Raw genomic sequence first — 26,452 nt, forward strand, 5'->3', positions numbered from 1 at the left:
ATATATATATGTATATGTATATAAAACACCAGTCATACTTTCTATTTTCCTTATGTCAGTTTTGGTAAGTTGTACTATTGTAGCTACTTAACCATATAATCTATATTTTCAATTCATCAGCATTGAGTTCTTTATAATAACTTTTTATGATCTCTTTAATGTATGTAAGATTTACTGTCATAATTCTTTTTCCACTGCTTATGAGGGTTATCTGTACTCTTGTTTTAATCACAAAGTAAAATGAAGTAGTAAAGAAATGGTAAAACAGAAAACTTAACAAATTATTAAAGATAAATAGGGAAATCTAGAAATATGATCCACTGTGTTAGTAGAAAGAAGTTAGATCATTGAATCCCTAATACATATAAAATCATTTTAACTTAAGTGGTAAAAACTCACCACAATAGCAAAAAAACAAACAAAAACGAAGAAAAAGGATACAACTGTATGCCAACTTCAAAACGTGAAAACACAAGTAAGAAAACAAAATCCTTGTAGTCAAATTTTGGTGGAGAGGAGCAGGCCTTGGTGTGAGATGCACAAATGATGGGGTGAAGGAAAATCCCAGCAAACTTTCATTGTCCCTTCCCCTCTTCACCTTGCCCTACAAGGCAACAGAATGTGAATTTATACTTATACCTTTGTTCTTTCCCAAACAATACTTTAATACTGCTCTTAGGTGATGTAGGTCAAAGAAAATCCACAAATATTTCTGTGAAAAATTAAGCTATTAGCATATCTGCTTATTAAGCAAAATAAGGGTTTGGAAAAACATAATATTGCAGTTTTATAAACATATCATATGGTATATAAAAAGAAAAAATCTTTAGAAGTATAATACAAATAACAGAAAAGTAAGCCTATATAAACTTCATGCTAAGAAGAGTCTAATAAAAATATAAATTCAATATAACAGGGAGATTACAAAGCAACTAATTTACATGAAAAATTAGAATACAACACTGTGACTACAAAACTAATGAATAATTGGAGACAGCAAGGACTAGAATAGATACAGTTAAAAATCAAATTATATTGGTAGGCAAAAGGCTTGAGATAATCACAATGATCATAGAAAAATATTAATATTTAAATATTTACAGAAGATTGTTGACACCTATTCATATATATATTGTTCATGTGCATATGTAAGAACATTTGCATATATATAAATATGTGAGTGTGGAGAGAAAGAGACAGAGATATAATGATAAAATCAACAGGAAACAGCATTTTGAACAGAAAATATATTTAGAGGCATAATAGGGTGACACTTCTCTTAAACAGAGAAAGAAGGAAATGTGCCAAATTTGAATGTATAATGAATAACTTGCATTCAAACAGAAAAGAAAAAAATACAAAACAATTAATAAGGAGACATAACCTGTATCTGTTTCAGATTCAAGAATAAAGAAAATTACCTAGAGGTCTAAGCAGAAAGAAAAAAGATCAGCTACAAGAAGGGAAAAATAAAGGACGCTTAATTCTTTGGCACAGCAACACTCTATGCCAAAAAAATCAAACAATGTCTCCCAGTTTTGAGAGGAAGACAATTTGATCCATGAGTATTACACTTAGTCAAATTGTCACTCAGGGTATAAATCAACAGACAGACATTCTAAGATGAAATAACTCAGGGAAATACCACCCAGGTGTCCCTACTGAAAAACCACTTGGCAAGAATAAGTCAGTTAATTAGATGAATCAAAGTGTATGACTCAGGAAAGAAGAAACCATGGTATAAAAGCTGAGTGTGAAACCAAGATCCATTTTAAAATAGAACTTAAATAAAACAACAGATGTTGTGTTTGCAAAACAAAATCTAGATGTGATACATTTTGAAAAATCATGTATACCTGGAATGAGGAAGGAGAGAGGGAAAACGTATCTGAGAACTAGAGATCAGTGTTTGTGAACAGGTCAATGAAAGCTAAAAAGGGTACATGCAGTGAAAAGAAAACCAGAAATATCTCAAACTGTTTATGTTCTTAATATTTTTTTCACTTACCCTAAGATAAATATTTTAGACAGCAATAGATTTTCTTGGTAAAACACCATCTAAGTTCTTTCAGTTTCACATCTGTGTATTTTTCTTTTAAATGCAAATTAAGTGTAATATTTTCATTAAAATCCATTAGAAAATACTCCCATTTTTATGCTATTAATTTGGTTTTCATGTCTGCCTGTCTATACTTCAGTGTGTAAGTTGTGGAGGAAAGTGGCTGAAATGTTGCTTTACTAAATATTAGGAGTGGTTATTATTTGTGGTAAGGTAGTAGTGTCTGTCTTTACTTTTTAACACTTTCCTGCACTGCTTAATTTTTAATACTAAACATTGGTCACTTCATAAAAACAATGCCTTTAGGATAATATAACCAAAAATATTTGGTCACAAAGAAAGAATGATATAAAATTGCTAGTGTTATGAAAAAAAATTTATTTTTAAAAATCAGAATTTTACTGTAGGACAAAACAGAAAGAAGTATATCATTTTACCAGTTGGGAAAGTTTAATGGTAAAAAGAAAGTTAACTTTTCAAAATTTAACATGTAATCAATTAAATGTAATTTCAATCTAATGTGTTTAGAATTTGGAAATTATTCTTCCTCTTTCTTAGAAGGACAGGTGAGAGAAGCCAATAAATATCTGAAAAAAAGACTGTGAAGGAGAAAAAACTGGGAATTATTTTTACCAACACACAAACAAACAAGCAAAAAATTGTAAAGAAACACTATTTAACAGTGTGGTACTGATGTACTAATAATTAGGCAGATCAGTGGAATAGTACTTATATTTACTTAGAATTTTTAATGCAATTTTTCTAATTAATTAATGAGATACATATTGATTTAAGTGTTCAGATATATGAGGCTTTTGGAAAAATATAACCAAATTTTTAACAACATACAGGCAAAAAGATATAGTCAACACAGATTAAAGAATTAAAATTTCATTGTATGAAAGGTCATTCCCAAATAATAGTAACAATCATAAAAGAAATGTAAATATTCTGCTTTTCAAGAAATACCAGGGCTTCCCTGGTGGCGCAGTGGTTGGGAGTCCGCCTGCCGATGCAGGGGACATGGGTTCGTCCCCCGGTCCAGGAGGATCCCGCATGCCGCGGAGCGGCTGGGCCCGTGAGCCATGGCCGCTGAGCCTGCACGTCCGGAGCCTGTGCTGTGCAATGGGAGAGGCCACAACAGTGAGAGGCCCGCACACCACAAAAAAAAAAAAAAGAAAGGAAATACCAAAGGACTTTATGTCAGGATGGCTTTGAATTTCTCCCTCACCTTTAAACATACCAATAATGGATAATATTGTTAGAACATTAATAATATATAACCTTATTCAAAGAGGGAGGCTAACATTTCTAGAATAGAATAAAAACACACACTGTATTTTATGGAGGCCCAAGCCAAGAACATGAAGGACTCTGGAATCATTATTTAAGTAACTGGAAGTTTGACTTTATGTGTGTAGGGAAAGGAGAGACAGGTTTACTGCATGAACCTGGGACTGAGATGGGCCTACTGAGCCTGTAAAACAAAGCCAAAGAGCTTCCCTGGTGGCGCAGTGGTTGAGAGTCCGCCTGCCGATGCAGGGGACGCGGGTTCGTGCCCCGGTCCAGGAAGATCCCACATGCCTCGGAGTGGCTGGGCCCGTGAGCCATGGCCGCTGGGCCTGCGCGTCCAGAGCCTGTGCTGTGCAATGGGAGAGGCCGCAACAGTGAGAGGCCTGCATACTGCAAAAAAAAAAAAAAAAAAAGAAAGAAAGCAAAGCCAAAAATCTCCCTGAATGCTACTGTAGGGAAGGAAGTAAAGAAACCATCTTGGACAGGACCTAGGAAAAACCATCCTCTAATTCTGCCCTCAGGATTCCTGGGGCCAGGTGCAGATAAGCAAAACTATTACCAAAGAAGAAGAAATTGATGGAGAAAGAAATAGTCACCACAAATGATCTCACAAATATGTCAAAGCACTAGAACGAATATTTTATTAGGAAGCACATCACTCAAATTTAACAATCAAAACATAAATTCAATTCTGATAAAGTGTAGACAATAAAATAATCTCAAAATAAGTTTGAAAATATATGAGATCATTATTCATTAGAAAATTAAGAAGAAAAAAGTAAAGTAGTTAAAGACAGATAGATATGTATTAGGAGGATGGACCTAAAAAAGAACCAGTTAGAATTACTATACCTGAAAAAAGCAACAGAAATTTAATCATTAGAATTATCCGAATATCAAAGATATAGAATAAATTCTAAACTCAACAAAGCTGCAGAGAGAATCAGTGAATTGGAAAAATGTGACTAAAGACTTTATGGTTAAAGGGAGCACAAAAAGTTAATGAGCTTATGAGCTCATTGAGCTTTTAAGCTTTTTAACTTAAAAAGTTAAAGTTATGAAAGAGAAAGTAGGATGCAAAATAGAGATATAAAAATCCAACACACATCAAATTGCAGGTAGTAATATTTGAAGATATAATTGCTAAGGATTTTCCATTACAAATGAGAGATATATTATCAGATGAGCTCTCCCATGTAGTCTAGCATGTGCCAGTGATGTATTTCTATTCCAGAGGCAAAAGTCATCTTTAGGATATTCTTTTTGTTGGTCTAATGAAATAAAAATTACAAAGGACACAATAATTCATTCATAGAAGACAGAGTAGCCAGTGAACCTATAAAAAATTATGTACAACATCACGAGGAAATGAAAATTAACGTATAAAAGAGCCACTCTTTTACTCCCACTGATTGCACTGACACTTCAAAAAAGAAACTATACATCTGGTAGAGATGTAAGATCAAAAAAGAATAAGAAGATTTACCATTGATAGGCATTTGTGCTTTCCCCTACCTCCCCACTATCATAACTAAAACTGTAAAAATCGGTGTGTTCCCTGAGAAAGAGTATTTATTGAGACATAAGCAAAGGATCAAGGACTAAATGTGGTGGAACACCTGTGGTAAGGGGAAGGACGGAGGCTAGGAAGAAACAAACAAGTTATTGACAGAAACAGAGGAGGACAAGAATGAAAATATAATAGCTTAGAGAGCTTTTCTAGGAATATGTAGTGATCAGTATTATACTCCCAGATGATAATGAAGATGAACATTGAGGAAATCTCATTGAATATGATAACTAGAAGGTCTTTGGAAACCAGAAAAGAGTTTTACCGATTTGTTGAAAGTCGAAGTCAGATTCTAGAAATCTGAGAGTTAATTAATGAAGAAGTGAATGTAGTAGTAAGTTTCATTCACTTATGACATCTGACCAGGTTATAACTTGCTTGGGAACAGATACTGTCCTATTCACTATGAATTCTCAGTTCCTAGCCATTTCCTGGCATATAGCATATTCTCAGCAATATTTTATGAATTAATCAATTTAGAAAAATAAAAAAGAAGATTTTCTATACTTACTCTCCTTTTCCCTGCATCTCATTCTTGATCCTTCAATAAGGCCTTTTGCACAACCAACCCTCTGTACCAAGCTTTTGCTATAGCATCCAATGACTTCCACATCACTAATCCAATGTATTTGTCCATGTTTATCTCAACCTTTCAGCATCTTACCAACTTTTGAACACTGACTTCTTGATACAACCTCTTTTCTTGGTTTTCAAGGTAAACACTCTCTTATTTTTCTTCCTTTGATCATTTTTCTGTTTCTTTCACATGTCCAACCTACTCTTCTAATCCGTTAAATTTAACTTCCTAAAGTCTATGGTGCAAAACTTTACACTAAGCTCCAGATATATCAACTCTTTATTTGATATCTCTTTTGGAATTATATAAAGGAACTTCAAAAACATAATTAAAATTTGAGCTTTACTTCAACACAAAGTGTTTTTCTTCCAGAGGTTCTTATCCCAACAAATAGCATAGTCATCATCATGCAATTAAGACAAAAACTTGAATGCATCCCTGTCAACTCTCTCGCTATAACCACCCATGTAAATCCATTCTCAAGCCCTTTGGGTTTTGCCTCCTAAATATCTCTCTATTACTTCCATTTCACTCCAACTTTATCAAATCCATCTAGGTTCAAGCTAATATCCTCTCTCAACCTAGACTGTTGCATAGAATCTCCCAATTGTTCTGCCTTATCTGTCTGCCACACACTCCAATCTATTCTTCCCATTGTAATCACAGTGAATTTTTTGTCAAAGTACAAATCTACTCACTTATCTACATATAATATTTCAATCGCTTCCTTCAACCTGATGTTAAAATTTTAACCAAAAGAAAAAAATGTAAAATGTTTTAACTGAACTGATCCCTTCTTGCCTTTGTGATCTCTCTCTGTTTCAGCCTCATCTGCTTTCTATCCATTCTTTACATTCTCCACACTTGCCCACATTTGTCCATATGTTGAAGAGTTCTTTCTGATAGATCTCTTTTATCTTTTCTTCAGTCATTGAGGTCATGTCTTCCATCAGCTCTCATCTCAACTTTTATTTCCCATTTTATAGGTGCTCACAGTATACAAATCCTTGATTGAAATGAGCACCATTATAGTATTGCATTGATTTATGTAATTATTTAATTAATCTGGTTGTCCACTTACACTGTAAACTCCATGAGGGCAGAAACAGCATTTATTTGCTCACCACTGTATCCCCAGTACCTGGAACAAAGTGTCAATATATACTGAGTAAGTATTCGTTAAATGAACATGATATTTGCTAAATGAAATAAAAGTTGCTTAAAAAATCAGTAGGACATCTGAAGGATCACACAATATGTGAAAAATATACACAAGTTAGAAGAAAGACAAAAAGATTACATTAGAAGGAGATGATGATAAAGAAGGCTGAGACAGGGAACACAGGAGGAAGGAATGGATGAACCACAGAAGGGAAGCACAATGCCCGGCATACTGTATTAACTCAATACCTCTTCGAAGATTGAATGACTGTTATCTTTGAAGACTAGAAATAATACATTTTTCTTTGGAGATAAGATGAAAGAATAATTATAAGGACAATTTCTATTTTGAAGTTTAGCAAATTTCCTTAGTATGATTTTTGTCCTTAAAAGTAAAAAGTCCTTTGCTGTCTGGATTGCAGAGCTATCCTCTGCAAGTCAAAACTTCCGTCCTTGTAGCTACTTGCATTGTAAATTACTAGCATCTTATCAAATGTTCCAAAAGGAACTCTGTAAACTAACTTTCTTGTTTTGGGCTCTTAGCAACATGCTCCACTTTCCTGAACTAAGCGTTTCATCTTATTTAGCTTATTTCAGCTTCTCTCCATTCTTATTCTCTTAACTTCTATTACATCAAACCAGTTGACAGTTCTGACTTCCATACTTGATTATCAGGGACTCCTATTCCCCCATTTGTAGATCATCACTATCCCACTATGTCTTCCCATCACATTTCCATGTTCTTCTTCCTCTTAAGCATTAGCAAACCCAATAGCTGCTCTGTACCTTGATTATAGTACAATTTCTTTAGTATCATCCAAACTGGACATTATCTTAATCTAAAATGACTCTGGGGAAGGAAAGTTTTATCTCCTTCAAGTGCACACTCTCTTGGTTGGCCTTAAGGCAAATTAATAGAGCTAGGTCAGGATATACATACTGCCCTTCTTGATACTAAAGGACTTGTAATAATAGCACACACCCTCTGGCTATTTCCCAGGCAGCGTTTCTTAGGGTTAAGTCACATTAAAAATTTAAAATCTCCCATATTAACATAAATTGAAAAAAGAAACACATAATGAAAGAAGTAGTTGGAAATCATCTTTTCCTTCATGTCAAAACTAGTTCCTGAAATTCTTTTCTTGGAATAATCTAGCATACGGGTCTCTGGAAATAAAATGCCTTGAGACAGAATTTTCTCACAAATTTTCAAACTGATAACCAGTCACCAAGGACGGTGAGGACAGCAGAAAGGTCTCACCCTATCAGTGGTCCTTAACATATAAACTTCAGACTGAAATATCAATGAAATTCTTTAGTGCACACAGGCAGATATTTACATTATAAAGATTCCTGTCCTAATGGGATTTCCATAACTGCAGAATTAAGATTTTACCTCTGTTTATCAGATCACGATGAATTTTTGGCTTTCTGGTAATATGTGATTTTTTAATTTCCTCCCTAAATAATTAGTTTAAAATGTTAGCAATTTTAAAACTTCATTACGTGTTGACTGAATGTATCTCCTGGTTTGCCCAGAACAGTATCAGTTTGAGATTCTTATTTTTGTATAATTATTAATGGTGCCTTCTACTCTCAGAAGGTTGCATGATAAATTGTGTGGTCACCTAATTATAAGGCTTTGATGACTAGCAGTAAATGTTCTAAAGCAACTTGCAGGAATAGTGCTCTACAAACCATATGTTTAAAAGTGTAATATTTACCTATCTAAAGGCATGCAATGTGTTTGTCTACTCAAAGAACACTTTTAAAAGGAAAAAAAATCTCCCAGCAGAGGCCCTGGGTATGAATATTTAGAATCCATGATTAGATTCCTTTGAAAATGTCACATTAGTTATTACCACTGCACTGTGCAAATTGCATTCATCTCCCTAGTGGTCATGAAATGAGAGGAACAATAGTTTATCACCCACTTCACAAATAGATGTAGTACCCAGCTAACAATTTCCTAGGGAATCTTCTCACATACTTGGTGTGGAAAGGACTGACACATGTCAAACCTTGTCCCCGCTCTTGTGTTTGAGAAAAAAGTGTAGCAAACTAAATCTTTGGTTTTTCTGGGGACAAATAAATATTACATTGGTAGATTAATGAAAAGACATTTAACTTCCAGTTTGCAAGACAAAAATATATCTGTAGCAAATCCTACCACAATGGTATTTAAACAATATGTTAATGGCTTGAAACATCTGTAATACTGTAACTAGTTCTAACAACCTGCTGGTTTTAAGCACTGATGGGAAACAGCATGTAAGCTCCAGGGAAAACTGCTCTTTGACAAATTATCACCTCCCCCTCATACCAGTTCACTCTCTCCCCACTTCAGGATACCCATATTGTTCAGAAAGTATTGTTAGAAAGGAAATTCTAACTGTTCTCAGAGTTTGCCAACCCATCAAGGATCTAATTTGTACAAGCTAGCCTCTAAAAATAAGAAAGAATTCTAACACAAGGAAGAAGAGTAAAGTCTAGGATAATCCCAAGAATAAAAAAATACCTAATCATCTTTTTGTAATTGAGTCATTACTGCACAATGTGTTATGACTTCAAAGCAAGTTCTTCTCTGATAGGAAATGAATTATACCTAAACAGATTGGCATAGGCAGAGAAATCGTATTTAGAAGACCATAGAGAATTGTGAAAAGTATTAATAGTATATACTATATTTATTTATTTTATAATTGTGAAAAGTATTAATAGTATATACTATATTTATTTATTTTATATAAAAGAAAAGAATGCTTTATTTAGAAAACTGAACATGATTTCTTAACTGAATGGTCAATGTAGAAACTACAAGATGACATGAGTTTATACAGGTATAATCTAGACATTAGAGCAACATAAAAGAAAAAATATAAAGACAAAATAGGTAATGAGACCATAAAGGTGTGATTTGAACACTTTAAATATTTTTTTGGTGCCAGTTGTACCCAAATTATTTTCCAGGGACTTTAAAGAATCTGTGAATAAACTGCTTATGGAATGGAGACACTCTAGAAGACTGGAAACATTCATATGTGCTCTGGTTTTTCAGTGGCAGCAAAGGATCAGCTCTGGAAATTGCCAAAAAGTGCTTGATTAAAGCTCCTGGCAAAATTCTATATTGAGCCATTTCAAATGTACAAAATTAGGAAAACAAAAATATCAATGTCAAGGATGGCCTAGGATCCTTTCTTTTATGAGTTCAAAACAAACTTGAAGCTCCACAAAATAAAATTAGGCTGCTGAGCAACTTTATGCTTTTATTTACAAGGTCCCTCATCAGTCCCCACAGGGTTCAAGTTGTATTTTGCTTCCCCTATTTGCCTTACCTTCCTGTGATATAGAGTTACTCTAGGGAATATGGTGGGAAAGAGTAGAAGAGATGCTGTAATATGCCAAGCCTGGAACCATTCCATCTTGTATGTGTGGTTTCCAACTTGTCTATCCCACTGGGTACATCTCTCACAAAAGAAGTGGAAGGCATTTTTACATCACTACATACAAAAAGTCTCCTTGAGTGTCAGTTTTCCCAGTGACAACTCACAGCCTGGCTGTTACCCAACCTATAAATCCCTGATTTGCTTTCTCCTCATTACCAAAGACCAGCTGTATGCTTACCAGGAATCCCTTTGGGTCAAACTTTTTCCATCTTTGTTTTGGCACCAGAAGTTTTGAGGCATACATTGATGGATTCCTTGTTTGTCACATTCCTAAATCCCTGCTTCTGCATTGTGGACCATGCTCTGGAGGACTTGGAAACTTTATTTCCTGCAGCCTTCTGTCCCTAGAATTCCAAAAGAAGTCTTCTAATGTCCCTTTTTTCTTATGTTGCCCAGTTATACAGATCCTTCCTTGTTTGAAGTAAGTAAAGCCCAGATAGAGATTTTTAGGTTTTTTTTTTTTTTTACACTTTTCACTCCATCCTCTCCTTCTTTTGTCCATGAAGAAAGAAAACTTTCCCCCAAAGTGTCTTTCATTCAACAAACAGATACTATACTATACTAGAAATCAATCACAAAAAAGTGGAGATTAAACAACAGGCTACTGAACAACAAATAGGTCATCAAATCAAAATAGAAATTAAAAATACCTAGAGACAAATAAAAACAGAAATATGACATACCAAAATCTATGGGTTGCAACAAAAGCAGTTCTAAGAGGGAAGTTTGTAGCAATACAGGTCTACCTCAAGAAACAAGAAAAAGCCCAAATAAAAAAATCTGACTCTATACCTAAAGGAACTAGACAAAGGAGTACAAAATGAAGCCCAAAATTAGTAGAAGAAAGAAAATAATAAAGATCAGAGTGGAAATAAATTAAACAGAGACTAAAGAAAGAAACAATAGAAAATATCAACAAAGCTAAGAGCTGGCTCTTTGAAAAGGTAAACACAATTGACAAAACTTTAGTTAGATTAACCAAGAAAAAAAGAGGAAACTCAAAATTGGAAATGGAGAAGGAGAAATTACAACTGATACCATAGAAACATAAAGGATTATAAGAATACTACAAAAATTATACATCAACAAATTGAATAACCTAGAAGAAATGGATACATTTCTAAAAACATACAATTTTCCAAGACTGAATCATGAAGAAACAGAAAATCTGAACAGACTGAATACTAGTAAAGAGATTGAATAGGGAGATGAAGATCAAAACCACAATAAAATATCACCTTACACCTGTCAGAATGACTATTGTCAAAAAGACAACAAATAAGTGTTGACAAAGGTATGGAGAAAGGGAACCCTCATGCACTGTTGGTGGGATGTAAACTGGTGCAGCCACTATGGAAAACAGTATAGATTCCTCAAATAAATTAAGAACTGAAGTATCATGTGACCCAGTTATTCCACTCTAGGATATTTGTCCAAAGAACATGCAAACACTAATTCAAAAAGATGTATGCACCCCAATGGTCATTGCAGCATTATTTACAATAGCCAAAAATATGGAAACAACCTAAGTGTCCATTGATGGATGAATCGATAAAGAAGATATGGAACATATACAGAATGGAATGCTATTCAGCCATAAAAAAAATGAATGATATCCTGCCATTTGTAACAATGTGGATGGACTTGAAGATATTATACTAAGTGAAATAAGTCAGAGGAAGAAAGACAAATGTTGTACAATTTTATTTATATATAGAATCGAAAAAAATGAACAAACAAAATAAAATAAAAATGAACTCATAGACAGAGATCAGATTAGTGCTTACAGAAAGGAAGGGTGCTGGAAGGGTGGATGAAATAGGTAAAGGAGTTTCACTGTATGATGATGGATGGTGACTAGACTTGTGGTGGTGATAACTTTGTAGTGTATACCAATGTCAAATTATAATGCTGTACACCTGAAAGTTGCATTAAAATGTTCCAGATACTGTGCTTTGATCTTGTAGCTACATTCGATGTGCCCAAAATACGTCATGGCCACTACCAGTGCAGAGGAGTAAAGAACTCTGAGGTGAAGATATTACCTGGGAAGTCAATGCAGCAGTTTTAAGTGACTATGCCAAAAGTCAAAGCAATGATAGAAAATCTGTGAGCTTGATGATGGCATGAAAACTATTCCATGACTCTCCAGCATCTTTTAATGACAAAATTATGAGGAATAAGGGCACATATGAAAAAAGATGTAGAAGTTCTAAGTAAGAAGGGGCTCAGAGATAGACACAAGTTGTACAGAATTAAGAAAGAGAGCAAGGTATCCAATAACAATAGGAAGAGTAGAGAATCAGGGAACTTTATAAAGGGTGTGTGAGTCATAAGGATAGCAGTGTTTGAATCTTTCATGGGTCCTACACATTCTGTGGCCTGGCATTATTGCATTTCTAACCATCTCTGAATATTTGTAATTTCTTTTATTTTTATACATATGTACCCTACAACTGAAACTTTACTGAAATAATACTTTTCAGCAATTATTGAGCAATCAAAATGAACCATATAGGAACTGTGTGCTTTCCATATATTATTTATCCTAAATTTAAAATATAAAGTAAATATTGTCACTCCTAATTTTTATAGTGAGAAACTGAGGGTCAGACTGATGAAAAATAGTGTAGTGCTAAAACAGAAGAGTATTTTAAACAGTTTTGATACAAATATACATATAAAATTATAAATTTTCACTCATTAGTTTGATGAAATATTTTAAACAGTTTTGATACAAATATACATATAAAATTATAAATTTTCACTCAGTTTGATGAAATATTGGTTCATATTATATTTAACTATATTCTTTTTCTCCCTTTATTTACATTTTGCTTATCAAAATGCATGAATCATATTAGTCCTTTTCTAAACATATATTGAAAATATAAATCTACCTAATCTCTTAGTCTATAAAGTTTATGAAAAAGAATAAAATTCAATATAAATTTTATTTACATTTAATTACATTTATTTACATTTCTAGCCCTTTATCATCTAACAGGAAATTGAACTACTGGTAAACAGACATGGGTGAATTTTTTGTATTAAATATACTAATTTATAACCTGTCTATAATATCTTGAACCTGCCTTGTTGAACAAAGAAAAGAGAATGGGACAGTTCTCAAAGGGGAAGCAGGGAATGAAATGGTGGTCAGGGGACTTGTGGGGAAGAACAGTTAGTGACATTATAGCCCCATTTCCCTAAAAGTTGAAGTTTCTCTTTTTTGAAGCTCCTTCCTGATGAGGAAATAATCATCCCATTCTATTGGATGTGGCATCTGATACTTCTCTGCAGAAACCTGAAGAACCACTGGTTAATCCATTCTTCTATTTACCTGTATCCAAGATGAGGGATGCTCCATTACTTTGGGCTCTGGAGTAAAGAGCTAAACTGACCCATGATCAACAAGCAGCATGAGTGAGAAATAAATGGTTGTTGTTGAGCCACTGAGATTTGGGATGTCATTTATTGCTACAGCCTAAGTAATCTAAGGTGATTGCACAGAAAATGATACCCAAAAGTGAAATGCTGCTATAACGAAAGAAAAATGCAAACTATTGTCTTTGAAGTGCCACATAGTAGATGGTGAGGAAATTATTAATGAAGGCAGGAAAGATGGTGAAATATGTTTGCAGTGGCAAAACAATCAGTAAAACTATTCTCTGCTATATCTTAGAAAGCAGATAAGGTACCTAATGTACATCTTGGCTTTGGTTGCAGAAGCGAGAAATTAGGATATTAAGAGCTTGAGTTGTTTGCATTTGACAGGACAAAATGAAATGAGTTCAAACAAGACTTGAACAGATTGCAAATTCATTTGGAAGATGATTGAGAAAGTCCTGAAATTCCAGGAAGTATAGGGTAGGAGATGTAACTGGTTATCATATCCAACAAGAAAAAATATAAACTAAGAAGGCCTTTGAAAAACAATGGCTGATTAAAACTCAGTCTCCCTAGAAATATGCAGCAAATCAAGGCATACTTGTAACTCCCTGAAAGAAAGAAAGAAAAAAAGAGCGAAAGAAAGAGGAAGAAAAGAATTCATGAGAATCTAGGCACCCAGTGAATCCTTTCAAATGGTTAAAATGACTCAAGTAAGAAACTGAACGTATTGCTATCTTAAGAAAATTGATAGACTCAAATCATTGCAAAATACATTGAGAGAGAAAGACTTGTTTTATTAACCATGTGGATTTTGGCGATTTACAAGCAGAGCTGATTGTAACCAAATAGATAAAAAGCTGACTCAGGTTCTTAAGAGAACTGCACGTCAAAAGAACCAACAGACTAAAAGACCTAGAAACTTAACTCACTTTTGCAATCCCAATCTGTACTGGCTGAAAGCAGGCTGAGAAATCTGCTCAGCCCCCAAGGAAGACGTATTTTTCTAATTTCCCTTCAGATTTAACCACGAAGGCAAATTGAAAACCAAGGAACTTCTAGTGAGCAGACCCCAGAGCCATGAGGAACAATTGATAGGGGAGCTACTCCCAGTGAGCAATTAGGAACCCAAGCCTGGCCAGGAAGGCCTATGCTGCCCACCCCTACCCCCCAAACCATGCAACTCCAATTCAGAAGAGCCTCTCCGAGACCACCAGATTTAGGTCTGGGCTTTCCCATATTGTTCTCACAAGACTGTGTACTGCCATATATATATATATATATATATATATATATATTTTTTTTTTTTTTCCCTGCGGTCCGCGGGCCTCTCACTGTTGCAGCCTCTCCCGTTGCGTAGCACAGGCTCTGGACACGCAGGCTCAGCGGCCATGGCTCACGGGCCCAGCCACTCTGCTGCATGTGGGATCTTCCCGGACTGGGGCACAAACCCGTGTCCCTTGCATCGGCAGGCGGACTCTCAACCACTGCACCACCGGGGAAGCCCCCCATTTACATTTTTAAATCTCATTTTATAAGCATACATTTATATTTGTGATTATTTCATTAATTCATGGCTTACTGACAAAATTATCATCTCTCTGAAGGCAAGGACTCTACAGATATTCCGTGTCTTACGATGGTGTTCTGTCCCGATAAACCTATCATAAATTGAATATATTGTAAGTCAAAAATGCATTTGATACACCTAACCTTCTAAACATCATAGCTTAACCTAGCCTACCTTAAACATGCTCAGAACACTTACATTAGCCCACAGTTGGGCAAAATCATCTAACACAAAGCCTAACAAAGTGTTATATTTTGTTATACTTTGCTATACTTATAACAAACTGTTGAATATCTCATGTAATTTATTGAATACTGTACTGAACATGAAAAGCAGAATGGTTGCATAGATGCAGAATGGTTGTAAGTGTATCAGTTTTTTGTGGCTGACTGGGAGCTGTGGCTTAACTGACACTGCCCAGCATCATGAGAGAGTATCATCCCTGTAAAGATCAAAATTCAAATTTTGAAGTACAGTTTCTACTGAAAGTTTATTCCTTTAGCACCATGTAAAGTCGAAAAATTATAAGTCAAACCATGGTAAATCAAGGACCATCTGTATTTTGGCTCACCATTATATTTCGAGAACCTAGTCCCATACCTAGCACATGATAAGTAACTGACAAATGTTTGTTAAATGAATGTGTTTTTTCTTTCTTTTTTTTGTGGCACGTGGGCCTCTCACTGTTGTGGCCTCTCCCGTTGTGGAGCACAGGCTCCGGACACGCAGGCTCAGCGGCCATGGCTCACGGGCGCAGCCGCTCCGCAGCATGTGGGATCTTCCCGGACCGGGGAACGAACCCGTATCTCCTGCATCAGCAGGCGGACTGTCAACCACTGCGCCACGAGGGAAGCCCTGTTTTTTCTTTTTGTGAGTGTTTTGAAATAGAATTCCCAGTGTCCCTTTGACCTATAAGAGCAGGTTGATAAGTAGTGTGAATAGTAATTCCTTGACCTTATCTTTTCTTGGTACCCTTTAATCCAGTTTGTAACTGAGCACTGTTATACTTCTAGAGGCTCTTAAGTGTGACCACAAGTCCTGGTTTGCCTGGGGTGGAGTTGGTTTGCACCAGGTGTCCAGGCATAATTATTAACAACACTCCCTTTCCCTCTGAAAAGTGCCAGGTTTAGATAACAAATTATATAGTACCCCTACTCTTGGTTGGGGCCACCATGCTTGAATCTTTTCACACCCAGTATAAAAACATCAGGGTTCCCCAAGTTCAAAATAAAGAAATGAAATTCACCCCTTTTAAGAACTAGACTAGAGTCAAACAGAGGCAGAAGTCCAGCTACAGGTTTTGTTTGTTTGTTTGTTTTTTCTGATGAGTTATTATGGTTATTTAACCTGGTCTATTAAAAAATAAAATTGGTTGGACACAACTTCCCTCAACTGAACAAAAATAGCAAAGGAGGTAAATACCAGTAATAAATTGCAACAAGTGCCAAATTGCTTTCCATTTTTAGGACCCAAAGACTCTGAAAATGTTCCATACAAGACAACAAGATATATGGGAGTTCCTCCGCCTTGGAGAGACTCCCACACTGAGTTCAATTGTGATGTCTCTATATTAGAGGTCTTTATTGCTAGAGCAAATGAAAATGCAATCTGAGGGGAGTGAATAACTTGGAAAATCCCACACTGTTAGTAAATTAGGTCTTTTAAAAAAGGAACATCCTGGCAAGCTCAAATAAATCAATGTGACTCTAAGAAACAACACTGAAAGGTAAATGTGCTTTCAGGGTTACATCTTTGTTCTCTTTCTTTCTTAGCTATTTGACTCATGTGGTGAAGTAAATTTCTCTTGATTTTTTTTGCTTTCATGATCTCCAAGTTACTGAGCCCAGCCGACTTAACTCACCAGAGTTTTAATTACAAAGCAACAGAGTTGCTACACAGAATGGCAACATCACATAACTGAACCAACGAGGCCCAAGACGTGTGGCTGGAATCCTGTATTCCCTTCATTTTATAAAGATGAGAGACTGGCCAGATGCCCTAACAGCAGGGCTTCTTTTTGATAAAAGGTAATTAAACCTTACAAACAAGTGTAGTGATTTGAGTTCTGACAGAACCAAACCAGTTAACATAGTCGACAAAAACAGCAGCACGAGACACAAAAACTGAACGAGTCACTCTGATGGGAGTTTTAAATATTTCTCTTCCTTCTCATCATCTCTTCAAAGTAAATAATTAGCTGCCCCACTTTTTTCCTTTGGTCCAAATGAAATAATAGCTCAGAATTAGGAAAAATAACATACTTGCTAAATTATGTTAGAAAAATAGGCCCCAGGGTTTCAAAGTACTCAGACCTATTTTTCAGTTTGCCAGTTTGCCCAAGGACTGTCCCAGTTGTAATACAATTAATTTAAGCATAAATATACCTAACAAAATTTAACTGTTAAATAATTAAGTCCTAATATCAATATCTGTTTCCTAGTCACTCACTAAAAAACTAGAGTAAGCCACTATTGCTAGGAATATTCTTTCCATTCATAGTCCATGAATAATCCTCCACTTCTTCCAAGTTCTGCTGTCTTCTCTCTGTGTCTCACACTGCTTTCATCTCTGCTGGTTTGTGCTTTTCTGTTTCTGTTTATGAGGAATATTGGCTTCCTGCCTATCTATTTCCCTGCAATGTCTCCTATTCTACAATTCTGATCAGACTACAGAGAAGGGATCTATGTTTTTGTTGTTGTTGTTTGTTTGTTTGTTTGTATTGCGGTACGCGGGCCTCTCACTGTTGTGGCCTCTCCCGTTGCGGAGCATAGGCTCCAGACGCGCAGGCTCAGCGGCCATGGCTCACGGGCCCAGCCGCTCCGCGGCATGTGGGATCCTCCCGGACCGGGGCATGAACCCGTGTCCCCTGCATCGGCAGGCGGACTCCCAACCACTGCACCACCAGGGAAGCCCCGGATCTATGTTTTATAATATTTTGAGAAGCAACTGACTTCGTGATTGACATCCAAATTGAAAACTGATTTTCCCCATTGGCCAGAATCATGGAAACCATTGAAAGTTCTATGGAACTTGAGTGATAACATTAAACAGACTTTTGGCCACAACAATTCTGGATGAAACTCTTTTTTAATGATTTCCCACTCAGCATCATGTGCGACACATATACAGTGCTGCCTCTAAATATACATTGTTTAGAACCTCCATGTATACATATTCATGTTTTGTGTTTCCTTTTTAAACCAGCTTTTGTAGTATATATTTGAGTGATTATTCAAAGTTTTAGTGAAATTTTATAACTTTCAATTGCTTTCTCTGAAAGTAGCTTTGCCCTTTTTCTCTCATAAAAGAGATGACCATTTTACACAATAAAAGTTTTATGTTTTATTACTTGTTGAGCATATTCAGCATTTGAATTTCTTTCTTTTTTTTATCTTCACCTGGCTTCATCAAAATAAAACTCCCCTCTAGATACGTATTCCTTTATTATCAATATGAATTAATTATATGGTTATTTTAGAATATATGGGTATTTAAAACTTTATTTTATTAAAACTAATTTTAAATAAGGATTACATGTAGCTATTTTTTGTTGTTGTTCTATGTCCTGCTGGTTTTTCAGGATGAATATTTGTACCATAACAGAATATATTGAGTTGGGTTTTAAACTATATTTTGGTAAGAAGAGTAACTTCCTGATTGTAGTTTAAGCTGGAAAATGGGGTACATATAAGAGAAAACAATTTGAATAGTGGAATTTGGTTTCAGGCATAAAAGCTTTAAAGTAAATTCAATACTCCATATAGCTAAAGATCATTTAAATAAAAATCATGAAAAATGAAAAACAATCAAATAAACAAAACCAAAAAAATCTTTCTGATTAACTCTATACATATCAGTATCATTATAAGAGTATATAAAGAGCAGGGGATAGATTGAATCATTTTTCTGTGTAGTTTGGGAAGATTTTGCCAAATCTAGGAAATCTTCCTTTAAAACAAACAATCTAACAAAATGGTACTGTAAATGTACTACACACCCAATAGTGAACATACACTGAGCTGTATCAACAAATGGTCTGTATATCCTATACACACACAGACCAACTCGTTCAGGGTTTGTGTACCTCAGGGGACACTGGTGACTTAAAAAAAAACAAGATAAGAGGAGGGCAATAATGTTTCTTAGATTAAATTATCATATCTTATGACTTCTTTTGTTTATGCCTGAAGATTTTTCAGACTCTACCAGAAAATAGTCAACAGGACATAGACTTGTTCTAGAAATTGATGTAGCTCACTTTGCCAGTCTTAGGTGAGTTACAAGAACAGACAAGACATTTGTATTTGTAGCTACGGAGAAATGACCTTCAGGGCACTATTTTTTTTTCTTGTGGTTAAAACAAACAAACAAACACACACACATGAGATCTACCTTCAACAAATTTTAAGCGTTCAGTACAGTATTGTTAACTATAAGCATATTGTCACACAGCTGATCTCTGGAAATTTTTCCTCTTGCATTAACTGAAACTTTATACCCGTTGACCAGCAACTAATTTTAACCACTGAGACTTCAGAAAGCCTTTTAAATCTTGCTACTAAAAATGTATTCCTCAGACAGCAGCTCTAGCATCACCTGGGTACTTATAAAAATTCAGGATCTCAGCCCCACCCTCAGACCTACTGAGTGAAAATCACTCTGGTATGTTATCAAGATCCCCATTTGAAGGTATATTAAAGTTCGAAACCCATGGCTTTAAAACACTGCTTTGCTCGATGTCTCTAAGTCAAAAATCTTAAGAGTGAGCAAACATATTTTGTCTGTTGTGGAGAATTGTGAATGAAATTTGTTAAAACAATGCTTAATTTTGTAAATTTGTGGTCAGGGGTTACTATTCTCTTTAGTGAGTCATTCTGAAGTTGACACACAAACATTGTCTTTAAAAGAGGAAGGTGTTTGCTTTCAGAACACCTTCCAGTTGTTGCCTCCTAAAGAGCCTGTGCATTTCTGGAAATAATTCTGTTTCCATGGCTTTACCTGCAGAGTCTGCCAGGGTTCCAAAATGTATCAGTACTATTCAGCATGGCCGTGCAGTTCTGCTTCTTTTTCATTATTTTTGTTGCTTTTGGCTCCAATGCTGTATATGTCCTATGTCCTGTAATACTAAGCAATCCAGTGTGCAATTCTAAAAGTATCATTCACAACAAATAACTGCCTCTGATTTGAGAAAAATGCCTTAAATGTGTTCTTTTATTCCCCAAAAGAGCTATAAGATAGAAAATACCCCCGAAAGTCATTTTCTTCAGGAATCGTTTATACGCAGATTTAGGGAGCTTTTTGGTAAAGATAAATCGTTGGAATATGAATGTCAGGCCATTCTCTGAAGTAAGCGAGAGGAAAGCATGACAAGGCAAATACATTCTCCTCTTAACTTAGAATCAAACTTAACTAGTTTCTCATTCCTCTGATGGTACTTGAATTTGGGAGTTTAGGACAAAATGTAACAAACCTGGGTATTAAATCTGAAAAAAAAACCAGTGTAACTTAGACTGGACTTTTCCCCCATTTATTTTTTAAATTCTTTCCTAAATCTTTTTTTTTTTTTTTTTCAGTACTCGGGACTCTCACTGTTGTGGCCTCTCCCGTTGCGGAGCACAGGCTCCGACGAGCAGGCTCAGCGGCCATGGCCCACGGGGGCCCAGCCGCTCCGCGGCACGTGGGATCTTCCCAGACCGGGGCACGAACCCGTGTCCCCTGCATCGGCAGGCGGACTCTCAACCACTGCGCCACCAGGGAAGCCCCCTAAACCTGTTTTTAATATTCTAATTGGGCAATAAAATGGGGAAGTTCTGAGAACTTACGGCACACTATTCTATGATATCCACCACAATTATGCTTTACTACTAGACATTTTGTCAGTCTTTTTCATTAAAAAATAAAAGTGTCCCTATAATTACTACTTGGAGGAGCATTCTTCAGATTTTAACCACATTTTTTAAACTGAAAATTGAACATACAAATGAGTGATGGCGTCTGTTTCTGCCTCTGTTTAATGGTGGGAGAGGGAACCTGGAAAGTTAGTGGTTTCTGAGGACTGACATCTGGGGAAACGATCCACGTCATAGATAATCCATTCAGCTTTGTGAAAATGTGATCACATACTACGTACACTTTCTCATCAACTGGGTAGGTTGAGACTGTAGCAAGTCCAGACCCCTAATCTAATCCTCTCAGGCAGCTAGATTGCTGGAAGCTTTGTGATGTCCCTGTGAACTTCACACTTCTGGTAATAGGAAATGTCTTCTAGCCTGCGTTGAGAAAATCAGAAACTGGCAATAATTGCATTTGCCTAGGACAAGTTTCTTCTGTTGTTCAAATAAGCAGAAAATGTAAAATATGTGTCCAGGTAATCACAGTAATTTAATAAGCAAAATTTAAGTTGCATAGTTAAAAATACATCTGCATCATTGATTTGAAATCACCAGAATTGTATTAATACTCACAGTTTAAACTATTAGCATTTAGACATTGTATCTAACCTCTCCAAATTGCTTACATGGTCACATGATAAGTAAAAATGATGTAACTTCATGTCAAAGGGACTCCTATAGAAAATGTTCTAGGGTTAGAGCAGCGACCTCTCCTTTTCCAATTCTGGATGCAAACTTCTCCCACTGCGAGCATCATGCATGAACTTTCATACCTTATAATGTTAGAAAGTCTATATGCATGTAATATCCACAGTGAGGGCTTTCTTGTGTTTTTAATAAAAGAATTAAACTTTGCTGGAAAGTGAAAGGAAAAGTTGTTCTTTAAAAAAAAAAAATAAAACATCACAGTATAGGTAAAACCTCTGGGGATTCAGCAGTACTTGAAAGACTACTTTTAAGTATTCTTGATCTAAGTGATCTAAGGGGATTGTGAGAATTAATGAATAGTGGGTTGCAGACTAGGTCAAAACAGAACTTCTCTACCCTATTACCTCCAAAAGTTTTTATTAGAGAAGCACATTCTTATCTCACCACTTGGATTTATTCAGTTGGATATTTGCATTTAAAATAGTCATTTAAATACTAGATAGTTTATGGAAGTCTAATGAAATTACAGAAATAAAGCCATTCGTTTTCAAAATATGCCAGAATTTTATCTATTAGAGAAATCAATTTGAAATGTAAATGATATAACTTCAGTACATATGAATGGAGTTCCTGTTATGTATAAAACACAGGGTTAGGGCTTCCCTGGTGGCGCAGTGTTTGAGAGTCTGCCTGCCGATGCAGGGGACACGGGTTCGTGCCCCGATCCGGGAAGATCCCACATGCCGCGGAGTGGCTGGGCCCATGAGCCATGGCCGCTGAGCCTGCTCGTCCGGAGCCTGTGCTCCGCAACGGGAGAGGCCACAACAGTGAGAGGCCCGAGTACCGCAAGAAAAAACAAAAACACAAGGTTAGGCACTGGAGGGAGTGTGACAAAGCTTAAGGCCATTGCTGTTCTCCACATGAATATCACCTAATCAGCGAGAAAGACGAGCATGAATTATTTTAATTAAACTTACAAGCAATAAATAACAATAAATCCACCATACTAAATGTACCCCAGTCAATATAGTGAAATAAAAGGAACCAGTAGTATCATAAGGCCACATATTTTGAACAAAGAGGATGAAATGATGCAGTACGTACACAAAGATGAGATATTTTAGATGAGAGAAGGAAACCAATCTTGACTCTCTTCAGTTAGGACCACTTCAGCAAGAGTCAACGAATTTCTCTGTAAAGGACCAGACTGTATATATTTTTGACTTTGTGGGTCATTCAGTTTCTGTCACAACTACTCAGTATTACCTTTGCAATGCAAAGGCAGTCATAGACAATATGTAAACATAAATGAATGTACCTCTGTTTCAATTAAACCTTTTTTTTAAACCTTTTTTAATCCTTCTCTTTTTTTAATGAAGTTGATTTTATTATAGTCTATTTGCAATATTATATTAGTTTCAGGTGATTCAGTACAGCATAGTGATTCAGTATTTATACTCCATTAAAAGTTATTACAAAATAATGGCTATAATTCCCTGTGCTGTACAATATATCCTTGTTGCTTATCTATTTTATATATAGTAGTTTGTATCTCTTAATCCTGTACCCCTAATTTGCCCCTATCCTCTTCTCTTGCCCCTCTTTTAACCACTGGTTTGTTTACAAAAATAGGCAGCGGGGACCAGATTTGGCAAGCTGGCCATAGTTGACCAACCCCTGCTCTACATAATGCTTAAATTACCTCTTGAAAAGCAAATTCCCGTTTAAGGGTATTTGTTGGTTGTAGTATTTGTATATGTGATAAACCAACCACCTGAAAAGTGGCTCTAAAGATTACAACTCTGTCGTGTGTGCATTTTGTGCTGTCGAGTGTTGCAGTTACTCAGAATATATATTGAACAGGGGCCATTAAATGGCTTAATATGGGAAAGATAAAACACTAGCGGATATATTTCGTGGGACAATTTTATTATAGCCTCAGGGGATAGACTAGATAAGTTGCAGCATTTTTCCCATTTCCATTTTCTGTATTTTTATGATTTATTCAAGATGAATTAATGCAACAGTTGTTTTTTTTTTTACTTCAGATTCCATGTATTGAAGTTTAATAAGCTACAAACACTAGTCACAATAAACTATTTCCTTCAAATGACAAAAACTTATTTTCGGGCTTCCCTGGTGGCGCTGTGGTTGAGAGTCCGCCTGCCGATGCAGGGGACGGGGGTTCGTGCCCCGGTCCGGGAAGATCCCACATGCCGCGGATCGGCTGGGCCCGTGAGCCATGGCCACTGAGGCTGCGGGTCCGGAGCCTGTGCTCCGCAACGGGAGAGGCCACAACAGTGAGAGGCCCGCGTACCGCAAAAAAAGAACAACACACAACTTATTTTCACATTCGCTTAAAGGAGACGTATTGCAAACACATACATGCAGAGCAATCAAACTAAAGGTGCCATAACCCATCGCAAATACCAACAGGTTCCCTAAATTAGAAGATATATTTGGCATCTCTGATTTAATTCAGAGGTTACCACATTGACTACATTTTTTATTCCCTAGGAAATTGTAAGAATAAAATATTGTAGCTTTTATTCAAAGATGAATATCATGAAGGGTGAAAGGAAAACTGTGTGAAATACTTGCAATAAAGAACTCAATATCTATCCTGTAAGTATAGTAATAAAATTGTGCTTTGCATTGCAAATGGTAACTATATTTCTTACCAGCCAGTTTTCAAACATTGGAAAGACAACATTCCACACTAATAACATCTGAGTAGCTAAAATGTAATTTTTAAATTGACAACTGTAAAAGTTTACTACACATAAATTTTATAAATAAAAACTACAAGTGTAATTTATAAACTGATGAGATATTTGTCTACTTAGATTTACTTCCTTTGAAAATTTATAATTTATAGGTATAAGCAAATTTATAAGAGAATGAAACTATTTGAAGTTCTTCACTGAAAGATCCTAGCGCTTTTAAAATAAGTTTAAGCAAGAAATTTTAAAAATTTGTTCACCTATATAATATGATGAATTTTTAAAAGTTCAGTAGTGTGCATAATCTTTAAGAAATTATTTAATTATATACCTTTACAAATGTTCATAAGCAAGCTAGCCCTTGTAATTCCATATGACAATATAGTCTTCCTTGAATATTGGTCTATCTGGATATTACACACTGAGGACTCTGCATTTTGTTTCAATTAGAGTTACGTCATTAAGATTTTTAACATTCAAACTACCCAAAAACCAAAACCTGGGTAGGAGGTCATATTGACTCACTTGAGATCATGTCAGGGTTTAGCATCATTCAGGCTTCTAGTGGATTTTCCATGATAAAACAAGGTAATGATATCTTTTCTTCTTTATTCAGGGCAATCTCATAGACATATTTTATATTTGCATTTATAAAAGTATCATGGCCTGAGCTGATGTAGGGAAAGAATATACTTAGAAGGCAAATAGAAACAATATCTTATTTTAGAAATCTTATGCAGAACTGTTTTTCCAGAAGGTGTTCCCAGATAGTCTCTAATTAGGGACAGTTTGGCTACATTGCTCTGTTTTCATTGATTGAAATTTCCCTCCAATATCTGTCAACATCTAAGGGAAAACCAACTTTTGAATGGGATAGCCACATTCCTTTTTCTTATTTTTAGATTTGTAATAGTGATAATTTTGTGTCAGACTAGAAAGAAACTGACTAGATTATTTTGTATTTAAACCTTATTGAAATGTGTTTATTTCAAATGTATCTTCAGTATTGACATTAATCCTGAATAACAAAGAGTAGAATATTTTAAAGAGTTATAACATTTTTACATTTTTCTTTTAATTTTTTTCCATGGAATATTTGCTTCTGAGTTTTCATGTGTTATGAAACCTTCCAGTGGCCAAATATAGTGAATATATGTGGAAAAACAGTGTGTCATTTGCTACTGTGAAAAATTTTAGATTACTTTCTTTAAAATGAATTGCACAGTGTCAAAATGCACAATTTGTGACGAATGTCTATTTATTAGGCAGAATTTTGTGACTTCAGAATACCTCCAGAATTATCAATTATATGAGGAAAACATAAAGTGAATTCTTGCAATTTTACAGTTAATCATATTCAATAATGTCAAGAGTCTGAATCCAAATCCCATACTCATATTTGATTCTTGGATACATTTCTGGATACAGATCTGTTTCTTCAGCTAGCTGAATGGAGAAACAAGCTGGAAAAGTTTTGGCAATTTCTGTTACTGTCTCAAAATTCAACGCAGTTATGGATTATCAATTCAATTCTGGTTATTTATTGTTTTTTCACATAATGCAGGTAGATATGCTTCATTTTTCGGGTTTTATAATTTAATTTTCTTGCCAATGACCTCCAAGTAAATCACAATACACTTTTTATTGAGTCTTAATAAAACTAATTATTCCTTAAAAAACCAATTATTCCCTATCATACAGGGCCAAACCATTAGTAAAAGGTCATAAGAAAAAAATTAGGTAAGGAATAGCAAAATAGACATTGGGCTTATATAAGCATGTATATTGAAATATGACAAAAACCTTTGCTTACCTGGACACTTAAATACTTAGTTTCAATTTTAATATGTTATAAATATTAATAGTTCTAGAACTAAAGATAATTTATTACATAAAATAATCATAAAAATACTGATATATTATGTGCAATAATGGAGGAAAACTATTATACCTAGAATTATCTGTCTCTATAAGAAAGAAATGAACTACTTCTATTCTTATCTTACAAACTTCAGTTAACAGAGTATTATTGAAGAGAGACACCAGAAGTCTGGTTTTAAACTCATTCATTTACTTATATTTCTATTAACATTTCATGCTGACTTACAAGAACTCTCTTGCGGC

Source organism: Grampus griseus, assembly GCF_964374135.1.
Source record: "Grampus griseus genome assembly, chromosome: 13".
In the NCBI taxonomy this organism is placed as follows: domain Eukaryota; kingdom Metazoa; phylum Chordata; class Mammalia; order Artiodactyla; family Delphinidae; genus Grampus; species Grampus griseus.